The following is a 14200-nucleotide window of genomic DNA, read 5'->3' as shown; positions in this document are numbered from 1 at the left end:
TTTATTTAGACCTACATTGATAGATAAGTGTATTGGTTTTGTTAACCTAGCTGTTAAATCTCACTGTTCAATCATGCTAATCTTCTAGATCCTTATTGATTTTTTTTCTGTTAACTCTATCAGTGACTCAGAGAGCTGAATTCAAAATTTCCTGTAGGATTATTATTTGTTTATTTTTCCTTTTAGTTTCTCAACTTTTTTCTTAGTACAATTTAAAATATTTCATTAACATATATCAAACATACAAAAAAGTACATTGATCAAACATGTTTAGCGAACCCAGCAAACCTCAAAAATAAACCCATTCATTTGTCCATAAGCCATAGATGGAAATAGAACCTTACTAAAAATTAATACTTCTCCTGCTTTTTCCCAAGTACAAATCACCCAAAGGCAATTTATTTATCCTAGAAGAATATTTTTCTTTCTTTTCAAAATTGATTAAATGAAATAGAATATCGATGTTTTCAGGCTATGTCTTCTTCTGTTCATTTATTTCTTTTTAAAGTTTATTTATTTTTGAGAGAGAATGAGTGGGGGAGGGACAGAGAGAGTGGGGGGGAAAGATCTGAAGCAGGCTCTGTGCTGACAGCAGAAAACTCAACACGGCACTTGAACCAACAAACTGTGAGACCATGACCCGAACCAAAGTCGACGGTTAACCAACTGAGTCACCCAGGCGTGCCTGTGTATTTATTTCTATTGAGGTTATTTTACATATATTATTTATCTGTTCTACTGTGAATGGTCTTTTTAAATTAAATATGGTTGCATATACTTTTAAAGTTAATGTACTTTTTGAGCCGCTTTAGATTTAAAGAATATTTGAGCAGAAGGTACAAAGAATTTCCAAAAAACCACTACATGCTTTCCAGTTTCCCTTATTAATATAAAATATATAATAAATATTATATATATTATATATTTATTTATAAGTATTTGTTTATAATAAATATATTTATTTATATTTATATATGTATATATTATAATTGATTAGCCAATATTAACGCATTTTTATTAATGTTGATAGTTTATATTAGAATTCAGTCTTTGTGTTATATATTCTATGGGTTTTGGCAAAGACAAACACGATACCATATATCCACCATCACAGTATTTTTTTTTATTAAATAAAAATTTTTAATGTTTATTTATCTTTACGAAGAGAGAGAGAGAGAATGAGCAGGGGAGGTGCAGAGAGAAAGGAAGATCCAGAATCCAAAGCAGGGTCCAGGCTCTGAGCTGTCAGCACAGAACCTGACTCGGGGCTCGAACTCACAAACGGTGAGATCATGACCTGAGCCGAAGTTGGACACTTAACCGACAGAGCTACCCAGGCGCCCCTCCATCATCACAGTACCATATGCAATAGCTTCTCTGCCTTAAAATCACCTGGTGCTTCACCTATTCATTGCTCTCTACCTATCCCCAACTACTGATCATTATACTGTCGCCATAGTTTTGCCTCTTTGATAATGTTGTATATTTGGAATCATCGGGTTTGCAGCTTTTTCAGATTGGCTTCTTACGCTTATCAATGGGCATTTAGAGTTCCTCCATGTCTTTTATGGCTTGATGGTTTATGTATTTATTTTTTTTATCATTGAATAATGTCTCCTTATCTGTATGTGCCACAGTACATTCACCTATTGAAGGAGGCCTTGATTATTTTCCAGTTTTGTCCATTTTGAATAAAGCTGCTACAAACATTCACGTATGGGTTTGTTGTGGCCAAAGTTTTATACTCATTTGAATAAATACCTGGGAACACAATTGCTGAATGGTGTAGTGGGACTATGTTCATCTTCATAAGAAGCTGCCAAACTGTCTTTTGAAGTGTCTATGTCAGTTTTGCATTCTAACCGGCAGTGGACTGGACTCCAGCACAGAGGGACTCTCATCCCTGTTCCTCCAAATCCTCACCAGCCATTTTAATAGACATGTAGTGATATTGCATTATGGCTTTAATTTGCAATTTCTTAATGACATGGGGTGTTGAACACCTTTTCATATGCGTATTTGCCATTGGTATATCTTCTTGATGAGGTGGTACCTCTTTCACCCATTTTTAAATTGTGTTATCTTCTTATCATTGAGTTTTAACAGTTCTGTGTATATTTAGGATACCTATCTGATATGTGCTTTGCAAATATTTTTTTCCCACTCAGTGGCTTATCTTCTAAATATATTACTAATGTCTTTTGTGGAGCAGAAAAGCATACTTCTGATATCCCTGACTCATGGAGAGATAGTATCTTTCTTTCTTTCTTTTTGCATTTTGAGAACTCTTTTGTTCTTGGACTAATAGAATATGGAAATGTGAAGCTGGAACAGTTTTTTTTTTTCCAATCCCAGGTGTTAAAAGACACATAGCATTCTCTTCCTATCTTTTCAGACACTCTCTCTCAGTGCCCTGAATTGCCATAGAAGGCATCTGATTATATTGTCATGTAACCACTGCGATATAGAGGTCACATGTAGGTGCACAGGTTAACAGTCCAGCTGATACACACTTCGGATGTGCCCACTAATGGGCATGCAGTGAAACCATGTTAAACTCTCTAGAATGACCCTTCCACCAACTAAATACTGTACAGTGACCTCAGTTGACAGCACTTGGAGAAGAATTGCTTAGATGATCCTATTCCAAATACCTTACCAACAAAATATTGTGGTTAAATAAAGATGTGGCCTTAACACATTCAGTTTTATAGTGGTTTCTTATGGAGGAATAGATAAGAAGAAAAATGGAAATCTGGATCATTTCCAGTTAGGGGTTAACTTGTATGTAGCATGTGTGTGTATGTGTGTGTGTGTGTGTGTGTGCATGCGTGTCTATCACACACAGTCATTCTGTTTGTGTATAGACTGTCAAATATTTATCCCAAGTGTTTTTTTTTACCATTTTATTTTCCATATATAAAATATACAATTGATCCACATCTTTGCCAAGACTTAGTATTAATTCTAGCCTTTTTTTTTATATCACCAGTATAGGCAATAAGAAATAATATAGAGGTTTTAATTTCCGTTCCCTTATGTCTCATCAGATTGAACATTTTCCACTAGGCAGTTGGATATGTACTTTTGTGAAGTATTTATGAAAACTTGTCATTTTTTTCAGATATCAGTGAAGTCTTTTGCCTGAAATGATGCATAGTAACCTAGGGAAACCATTTTGCTCAGAAAATAATCAAATACGGATACTTGTTTTGAACTTCTGTTTGAAGCCGTCAGAAAGTTGACATGGCAGAGAGGAATTAAATGTCCCAAATTAGAAAAAAAATTTAAAAAACAGGAATTCCAGAGAAAGAGATCAGAATCTAGAACTAAATGTTGCTCGAATTTATTTCCTATATTCTGTCTGACATGCCCGGCAACCTGAGAAGAACTTTAAATGTAATTATAAATTGAGAAGGACGTGGACAGACAGGACTGGATCACAAGGCTTGCCAAGGAGGAGGACACATTAGTAATTACTTCAAGCTTTACACTTTACCGAATTAGCTGGTCTATAAATAAGAGGAAGCAGTAAATAGGGCAGCTTTTGCAGGGGCTTAAGAATTAGCTTTAAATATCTCATTCTTGGATTACTTGTAGAAAAATGGTGATTGTCAGTCTTAGCTTCCTGTAGAAAGCAAATATAAATCCAATCAGGAGGAAGTTAGCATCAATCTAGGTCTCGAATTGAACCTGAAATTATTCATGATAAATATGCGGCCTTCCAGTGGAAAATATCCAGCCAAAGGAGAAGATACCAGAACATAAGTAAAAACAAATAAAAGTGAGGGGCTCCTGGGTTGCCCAGTTGAGCATCCAACTCGATTTCAGCTCAGGTCATGATCTCAAGATTTGTGAGAATGAGCCCCCTGTGGGCTCTGTGCTGACAGTGTGGAGCCTGCTTAGGATTCTCTCTCTCTCTCTCTCTCTCTCTCTCTCTCTCTTTCTTTCTCTCTTAAAATAAATAAGCATTTTTTTTTAAAAAAAGAAACATATGAAAATGGCAGATACCATAAACACATAGGATCCAAAAAAAGCAAATTTATTAAAACTGACTTTCAAATAATTTATATTATACTAGAAGACAAGACTGAGAATTTCAGCAAAAATTTAAATGTTATAAATTTTGAAAAAGAGAAATTTTCTGGATCTGAGAAGCACAATGATGAAAATTTAGACAAGAGGTCATGCATTTGAGAGTGTATTAGAAAAAGAAGTGTGACACGTAAAGTAAGTCAGAAAACATGTTCAAACAAATGCAAAGAATATTAAAGAAAGGACAACTGGGAAAATTTGTGATAGAAGTAAAGATATGCATGCATTTCACTGATGATGAGTGATATTGAACTTTTCAGGTGCCCATTAGTCATCTGTGTGTCTTCTTTGAAAAAAAAAATGTTTGCTCATGTCTTCTGCCTATTTTTAATTAGAGCATTTTTTTCTGTTTTTGGTGTTGAGCTGTATAAGTTCTTTATATATTTCTGATATTAACCATCTATCAAATCTAATATTTGCAAATGTCTCTTCTGATTCAGTAAGTTGCTTTTTGTCTTGTTGATGGTTTTCTGGATTGTGCAAGTGTTTTATTTTTATGTGGTCCCAATAGTTTCTTTTTCTTTTTTATTCCCTTGCCTTGAAAGATATATCTAGAAAGATGTTACTACTGCTAATGTCAAATAAATTACTGTTAACATACGTTCTTTTCAAGAAAGGTTATGGTTCCAGGTCTCACATTTAGGTCTTTAATATAGTTTCAATTTATTTTTGTGTACAGTATTTAAAAATGGTCCATTTTCGGGGCGCCTGGGTGGCGCAGTCGGTTAAACGTCCGACTTCAGCCAGGTCACGATCTCGCGGTCCGTGAGTTCGAGCCCCACGTCAGGCTCTGGGCTGATGGCTCGGAGCCTAGAGCCTGTTTCTGATTCTGTGTCTCCCTCTCTCTCTGCCCCTCCCCCGTTCATGCTCTCTCTCTGTCCCAAAAAAATAAAAAAAAAAATAAAAATAAAAAACGTTGAAATAAAAATGGTCCATTTTCATTCTTTTGAATGTATCTGTCCAGTTTTCTCTTTGGTCTATGTCCCTATCTTGGTGCCAGTGCCATAGTATTTTGATTACTACAGCATTAGTATCATATCTTGAGATCTGGAATTATGATATCTTCAGCTTGGTTCTTTCTCAAAATTGCTTTGGTTCTTTGGGGTCCTTTGTGCTTTCATACAAATTGAGTATTATTTGTTCTAGTTCTGTGAAAAATGTGATTGGTATTTTGATAGGGATTGCATTAATTTGAAGATTGTTTGGGGTAGTGTGGACATTTTAATAATATCAATTCTTCAATCCATAAGCATGAGATATTGTCCCATTTGTTATGTCATTGCAATTTCTTTCCTCAATGTTTTATAGTTTTGGGAATACAGGAATTTCACCTCCTTGGCTAAGTATATTCTTAAGTATTTTGGGGGGAGGGTGCATTCATAAGTGTAATTGTTTTCTTAATTTGTGTTTCAGATACTTTCTTATTAGTGTGTAGAAATGCAATGTATTTCTGAGAAATGCAAATTAAAACCACAAGGAGATATCATGTTCCTCACTTCAGAATGACTAGAATCAAAAAGATAAGAAATTTGTTTTTTGGGTGTGGAGTTTGGTGAGCTCTTTATAGATTTTGGATACTAGCCCTTTGTCCGATATGTCATTTGCAAATATCTTTTCCCATTCCGTTGGTTGCCTTTTAGTTTTGTTGTGGTTTATATACACAATGGAATACTACGTGGCAATGAGAAAGAATGAAATATGGCCCTTTGTAGCAACGTGGATGGAACTGGAGAGTGTGATGCTAAGTGAAATAAGCCATACAGAGAAAGACAGATACCATATGGTTTCACTCTTACGTGGATCCTGAGAAACTTAACAGAAACCCATGGGGGAGGGGAAGGAATAAAAAAAGAGGTTAGAGTGGGAGAGAGCCAAAGCATAAGAGACTGTTAAAAACTGAGAACAAACTGAGGGTTGATGGGGGGTGGGAGGGAGGGGAGGGTGGGTGATGGGTATTGAGGAGGGCACCTTTTGGGATGAGCACAGGGTGTTGTATGGAAACCAATCTGAGAATAAACTTCATATATTGAAAAAAAATAAAATAAATAAATAAATAAATAAATAAATAAATAAATAAAAATTAAAAAAAAGATAAGAAATAACAAATGTAGGTGAGGGTGTGGAGAAAAAGAAACCTTTGTGCACTATTGGTGGGAGTGCAAATTGGCCCAATCACTATGAAAAGCAGTATGGAGGTTCCTCAAAAAATCAAAAATAGAAATACTATAACCCAATACTTCCACTACTGGATATTTACTCAAAGAAAATAAAAACAGTATTTCAAAAAGATACATGCACCCTTATGTTTACTGCAGCATTATTTACAATAATCAATATATGGATGCAACCCAAGCATCCACAGCTAGATGAATGGATTAAAACGTGATTATACACACACACACACACATATATATATATATATATATATATATATATATAGCTCAGTCATTAAAAAGAATAAAATCTTGCCATTTGTGACATGGAAGGACTCATAGGGTATAATGCTAAGTGAAATAAGCCAGACTACGAAAGAAAAGTACCATATGATTTCACTTATATGTGAAATCTAACAAATAAAACAAATGAATAAAAGAACAAACAAAAAGCAGAATAAGATCTATAAGGACAGGGAATAAACTGATGGTTGCCAGAGGGAAGGGGAGTGGAGGCAAAATGGGTGAAAGGGAGTGGGGGATCCAGTTTTTTATTTATTAAATGAATATATCATGGGGATAAAAGTTACTGCATGGGGAATATAGTCAATAATGTGGTACTGTGTAGTGACAGATGGTAACGACACTTGTGATGAGTGTAGCATAACATAAAAACTTGTTGAATCACCATGTTGTACCCCTGAAACTAATGTAACACACATGGCAACTGTAGTCAAGAAATTAAAATAAATAAATAAAAAGAAAACTAAAGAGTGAAAATAGAGGAAAGAGCATGAAAACATCAGATATAGTCAGCACTCCAATGCGTTAGCACCCCAGGAGAGGAAAGAGAACTGAGCAGAACAACATCTCAAATGGAAATGGTAGACATTTTACCAAAAATGACCAATGATATCAAATCACAGTTTCAGGAAGTGCTACAAATAAGAGAAAAGTAAATACACATATAAAACACCAGAAACATAATAAAACTTCTGAAATTTTCTGAAAAGTAAATGTATAAAGAACAGTTGGAGGTAAAAAAAAAAAGCTGACTCTAAAAGAGAGAGAGTTAAACTTTGTCACTTCGTCAGTTTAAAATTAGACAGTGAAAGCCAACAAAGGATGTACCAATACTTTTAAAGTTCTGAAATAACATAAATGCCTTATTCTTGATATCCATCAAATATCCATCAAAAAAAAAGACAAAATAAAGAATTTGTCACCAACAGAACCACAGTAATGAAAATACTAAATTTTATTTTTTTAGGCAAAGAGTAATGATCTCTGATGCAAGTGGTTAGTTATAAAGAGGATTTCTTAAAGGAATAAATACGGGAGAAATTTAATTGTATAATTGACTGTATAGCATAATACAATTTCATGAAATATTAAAATGTATATTGTATTATAAACTTTTGAGCAATTTAAAATGTATCTAATACACAAAGCAATAGCGTATAGTTTGAGAGTGGGATAAATTGGTTTTAAAATATTGCAAAGCAGTTGTACTTTTTGCGAATAAACCAAAGTACCAATTTATATTATATATGGAAGAGTCAAGAATGCACACTGTAATTCAATTAACTGATTAAAATATTCTGATACTGGATTTCTTTTGAAAGAACACCTTAAAGATTTTAGAGTTTACATGTAAGTTACACCTGTTGAAAGTAAATAGTGAAAAAACATGCAACACAAATGTGAACTAAAATATAACTTTCGATTCATCTATATTAACATAAAAATATTAGACACAGTTAAGTCTCAGCCATTTCCCATATGATGGAGGCAAATGTGCGATTTGCACTATATTATGTTGTTTAGCTGATTACATAGCAGAAGAGTTCATATGGTATATTGACAGGATGAGGAAACAGGCAGATGGATAGATGATAGATAATAGATAGATGATAGGTAGATAATAGATGATACATAGATAGATGATAGACAATAGATGATTGAGAGATGATAGATAGATAGTTGATAGATAGATGATAAATAGAATATTACTCATTCATTAAAAAGGGTATAGTAATAGGATTGGATTTATTCTTCCACAGGAAAAAATAGAAAACTGGTCAAAATATATAAGACACATATTTTGAAACATTAGGTATCAGATACCATAGGACTGCAGTCCCTGAGAGAGGAATAATAGCCAAAATGAGTCCCACTTTCTCCCCAGGCTTCCGTATGGGAGCAATATTGGAACCCACACTTAGGGAGAAGAATCCCAGAGAGGGCAGGATCACCTGAGTTGAGAAAACAATCAAAATTCAAAGCTGAAGAAAATGTAATATGTAGGAAAGCGACAAAGACAGAAGGAAGCCAGAAATCATCATTATGATTCCTTTATAACTCTTGCTAAATCCTAAGCCAGACTTACACAAGATGAAATTCCAAGAAGCTCAGCAAAGAACAGCCTCCAGGGATCTGGAAACTGAATGATTCCTAGACCTCACACTGCAGGATGGCATAATAGCTTTGACTAGACAAAGTGGAGAATCCTCACTCATCATCCAGGATGTCTTAGCAGGTACTATGAAAGGAAGGGTCATGGCCTATTAATAGTGCTAAACTAGCTCTGGGTTAAAGACTGCTCTAAATTGACCTCACTGAATTTAAAGAATAGTGTCAGACACACACACACACACACACACACACACACACACACAATTCTCAAGTTAATAAACTGCTTGTTGCAAGAAAAGACAAATACTGTTCAAAGGAAGGCAATAAAATCTAAGTACTCAATAAGGTAATATCCATTAAATGTAATAATACAATAAATGTAATATCTATTATATGATTAAAAAATAACCTAAAATGCCAAGAAGCAGAGAAATAAAACCCATACACAGGAGAAAGTTAGTGACCCATAAAATGACAGAGAAGAAATAATTTGCAAGATGTTAAAAGTATTACACATATATGAGAAGATCATGTGGTTCTTATTCTTTCTTGTATTAATGTGACATATCACATTGATTGATTTGTGGATATTGAACCAGCCCTGCAGCCCAGGAAAAATCCCACTTGATCATGGTGAATAATTCATTTAATGTATTGTTGCATCAGGTTTGTTAGTATCTTGTTCAGAAATTTTACATCCATGTTCATCAGGGAAATTGGTCTGTAGTTCTCCTTTTTAGTGGGGTCTTTGGTTTTGGAATCAAGGTAATGTTGGCCTTGTAGAATGAGTTTGGAAATGTTCCCTCCATTTCTAATTTTTGGAACATTGTCAAAAGAAGAGGTGTTAACTCTTCTTTAAATGTTTGGAAAAATTCCCCTGGAAAGCCATCCAGTCCTGGACTCTTGTTTGTTGGGAGCTTTTCTACTACTGATTCAATTTCTTTACTGGTTATGGGTCTGTTAAAACTTTCTCTTTCTTCCTGTTTCAGTTTTTGTATTTTATATGTTTCTAGAAATTATTCCATTTCTTCCAGATTGACCAACTTGTTGGCATATAACCACATGATCCTCTCAATAGATGCTGTAAAAGCATTTGACAAAATACAGCATCCTTTGTTGATTAAAAACCCTCAAGAAAGTGGGGATAGAAGCATCATACCTCAAGATAATAAAGGCCATATACCAAAAACCTACCACTAATATCATCCTCAATGGGGAAGAACTGAGAGCTTTCCCCCTAAGGTCAGGAACATGATAAGAATGTCCACTCTCACTCTCACCACTGTTATTCAACATAGTCTTGGAAGTCCTAGCCTCAGCAATCAGACAACACAAAGAAATAAAAGGCATCCAAATTGACAAGGGGGAAGTCAAACTTTCACTCTTCAGATGATATGATACTCTATGTGGAAAACCCAAAAGACTCTACAAAAGAACTGCTAGAACTGATATATGAATTCAGCAAAGTCGCAGGATATAAAATCAATGTACAGAAATTGATGGTATTTCTATACACCAATAATGAATCAGCAGAAAGAGAAATCAAGGAATCGATCCCATTTACAATTGCACCAAAACCCATAAAATACCTAGGTATAAACCTAACCAAAGAGGTGAAAAACCTATACATTGAAAACTACAGAAAGCTTATGAAAGAAATTAAAGAAGACCCCCCCTCAAAATGGAAATATAATCTGTGCTCATGGATTGGAAGAATAAATATTGTTAGAATGTTGATACTACCCAAAGCAATCTGCATATTCATATTCAATGCAATTCCTATGAAAATTACACCAGCATTCTTCACAGAGCTAGAACAAGGAATCCTACAATTTGTATGGAACCAGAAAAGACCCTGAATAGCCAAAGCAATCCGGAAGAAGAAAACCAAAACTGGAGGCATCACAATTCCAGGCTTCAAGCTGTATTATCAATCATCAAGACAGTGTGATACTGGCACAAGTATGATAGATCAATGGAACAGAATAGAGAACCCAGAAATGGACCCACAAACATATGGCCAACTAATCTTTGACAAAGCGGGAAAGAGTATTCAATGGAATAAAGACAGTCTCTTCAGCAAGTGGTGCTGGGAAAACTGGACAGCAACATGCAGAAGAATAAACCTGAACGACTTTCTTACACCATACATAAAAATAAACTCAAAATGGATGACAGACCTAAACGTAAGACAGGAAGACATTAAATCCTAGAGGAGAAAACAGGCAACGACCTGTTTGACCTCAGCCACAGCAACTTCTTACTTGACATATCTCCAGAGGCAAGGGAAACAAAAGTGACAATGAACTATGGGGACCTCATCAAGATAAAAAGCTTCTGCACAGTGAAGGAAACAGCAAAACTAAAAGATACCTGATGGAATACGAGAAGATATTTGCAAATGACATATCATTAAAGGGTTAGTATCCAAAATCTATGAACATCCAAAAAACATATAACCCAGTGAAGAAATGTACAAAAGACATGAATAGACACATTTCTAAAGAAGACATCCAGATGGCTCATAGACACATGAAAAAATGTTCAACATCACTCATCATCTGGGAAATGTAGATCAAGACCACAATGAGATACCACCTCACACCTGTCAGAATGGCTAAAATTAACAAGTCAGGCAACAACAGACATTGTTGAGGATGAGGAGAAAGAGGAACCCTTTTGCACTGTGAAAACCTATTAACTTGATAACCAGTGAAAATATCCTTCAAAAATTAAATCCAATGAGAGAATGAAAGTACAAGTCAACGAAGGTAAAACATTTGCAAAACTGTTATCTGATAAAGAACTCTTATCCAAAATAAGCAAAGAACTTTTGGGATGTCCGGGTGGCTCAGGCAGTGGAGCATGTGGCTCTTGATTTCAGCTCAGGTCATGATCTTGCAGTTCATGGGATCAAGCCCCACACTATTTGCGTGGACCCTGCTTGGGATTCTCTCTCTCCTCTCTCTCCACAATAAGAAAACAAACAACCCAATTGAAAAAGAGGCTGAAATATCTGAAGAGACATCTCACCAAAGAAGATATATAACTATCTTCTTGATAAGTATATGAAAAGATGCTTAACATCCTATGTCATCAGAGAATTGCAAATTAAAAAAAGGAAAAAAGCAAGATACCACCACACACCTACTAAAATGGCTAAAATCCAAAACATTGACAATACCAAATGCTGAAAAGGATGCAGATAAAGAGTAACTCCTTATGGGAATGGAAAATGCACCGCCATTTTGGAAGACGATTTGGCACTTAACTTACAAATGTGAAACGTAGTCTTATCGTACAAGCCACAAATCCTGTGCCTAGAAATTTAGGGGTATGATGAAATGAGATGAACACTTGTGTCCGCACAAAAACCTTTACACAGATATTATGGCAAAGTATACAAAGGTCTGGAAGAGGCAAAACTATGGAGATGGTCAAAACATCAGTCTTTGTGAGAGATTTGGAGAGGAAGTAGAAGAGGGATCACAGGACAATAAAACTGTCCTGCATAATACTATAATGATGGATACAGGACATGATGCATCTGTCAAAATTCACAGAACTGGAAAAACAAAGATTGATCCTTAATGTACGTTATCGGCCTTGTATAATAACATGGTATCCATATTTGTTCATTATTTAAACAAATGCACCACACTGGCAAGGTGTTAATATCAGGGAGGATGGATGTCTTTCCACGTGACTGTTGTCCATATACATGTTTTATTTGGAGAAATGTCTGCTCATGTCTTTTGCCTATTTAAAAAAACTATTTACTTTGAGAGAGAGAGAGACTGTGCACAAGTTGGGGGGAGCAGAGAAAGAGGGAACGAGAGAATCTGAACCAGGTTCTACATTCAGCACAGGGCCTGATGCGGGGCTGGATCTCACAACTGTGAGGTCATGACCTGAGCCAAAATCAAGAGTCGGGTGCTTAACTGACTGAGCCCCCAGGCTCCCCTCTTTTGCCCATTTTTTATTGCATTATTTGTTTTTTTGATGTTGAGTTGTATAAATTCTTTATATATTTTGAGTATTAACCCTTCATTGGATATGTCATTCGCAAATATCTTCTCTCATTCAGTACTTGTTTTTTTTATTTTGTTGATTGTTTCCTTTGCTATACAGAAGATTTTTATTTTTTTTTAATTTAACATTTATTTATTTTTGAGAGACACAGCATGAGTGGGGTAGGGGCAGAGAGAGAGGGAGACAGAATCCGAAGCAGGTTTCAGTCTCTGAGCTGTCAGCACAGAGCCTGATGGCATGGCTTGAACCCACGAACCTCGAGACCATGACCTGAGCTGAAGTCAGACACTTAACCGACTGGGCCACCCAGGTGCCCCTGAAAGCTTTGTATTTTGACATCATCCCAATAGTTTAGTTTTGTTTGGTTTCCTTTGCCTCAGGAGACCTATCTAGAAAAATGTTCTTATGGCCAGTGTCAGAAAAATTACTACCAGTGCTTTCTTCTAGGATTTTTATGGTTTCAGGGGCCACATTTAGGTCCTTAATCACTCATCATCAGGGAAATGCAAATCAAAACCACAGTGAGAATCACCTCGCAACTGTCAGAATGGTTGAAATAAAAAAAACACAAGAAGAAAAAACAAGTATTGGTGAGGCCAAGCAGAAAAGGGAACCCTCGTGGCCTGTTAGTAGGAATGCAAACTGGGGCAGCCACTGTGAAAATGGTATGAAAATTCCTCAAAAAATTAAAAATAAAACTACCCTTTGATCCAGCAATCACAGTACTAGGTATTTACCCAAAGATCAAGAAAACACTAATGCGAAAGAACATAAGCATTGCTATGTTTACAACCCTAGCCAAATTATGGAAGCAGCCCAAGTATCTGTCAATTGATGAAGAGATAAACAAGAAGTGGTACGTACACACACACACACACACACACACACACAATGGGATATTATTCAGGCCTGAAAAGAATGAAATCTTGCCATTTGTAGCAACATGGATGGAGCTAGAGAAATTTTAAGTGAAATAAGCCAACTTACAGACAGACACATACCATATGATTTCACACAGAGCCAAAACCTAGTCGGACGGATGCTTAACCAACTGAGCCACCTAGGCGCCCCTATTTTTTTAATTTTTATTTTTCAATGTTAATTCTAGTGTAGTTGACATGCAATGTTATATTAATTTCAGGTAACAATAGAGCCCTTGATGCTTTAGGAAGCAACCATTTCACGTATATACAAGGCATTATTTCTGTTCTAGAAACAGAGGTAAGCAAGACACAAAGTCCCTGTTCTCAAGCAGTTTACATTTTAGTAAGGAGGCAAAGAATCAGCATAAATATTAGTAAATAAATGTCAGATACAACAAATCTATAAAGAAATTAGTATGTTGTCTCAAAAAAAAGTGTTCTTAACCATAGAAAACCAACCCTTATCCGGGTGATAGACTGTATGATAATAAAACATAATATTCATAAAATATAGTTGATCACATCAATAACAGTAGTGACAATTGCATTTAAAAATTAGTACAATGATGGTTTTGCCATAGA

The sequence above is a fragment of the Lynx canadensis genome, chromosome A2 (genome assembly GCF_007474595.2).
Source record: "Lynx canadensis isolate LIC74 chromosome A2, mLynCan4.pri.v2, whole genome shotgun sequence".
In the NCBI taxonomy this organism is placed as follows: Eukaryota; Metazoa; Chordata; class Mammalia; order Carnivora; family Felidae; genus Lynx; species Lynx canadensis.
The sequence above is the reverse complement of the archived record's forward strand: the minus strand, read 5'-3'. Positions refer to the sequence as shown.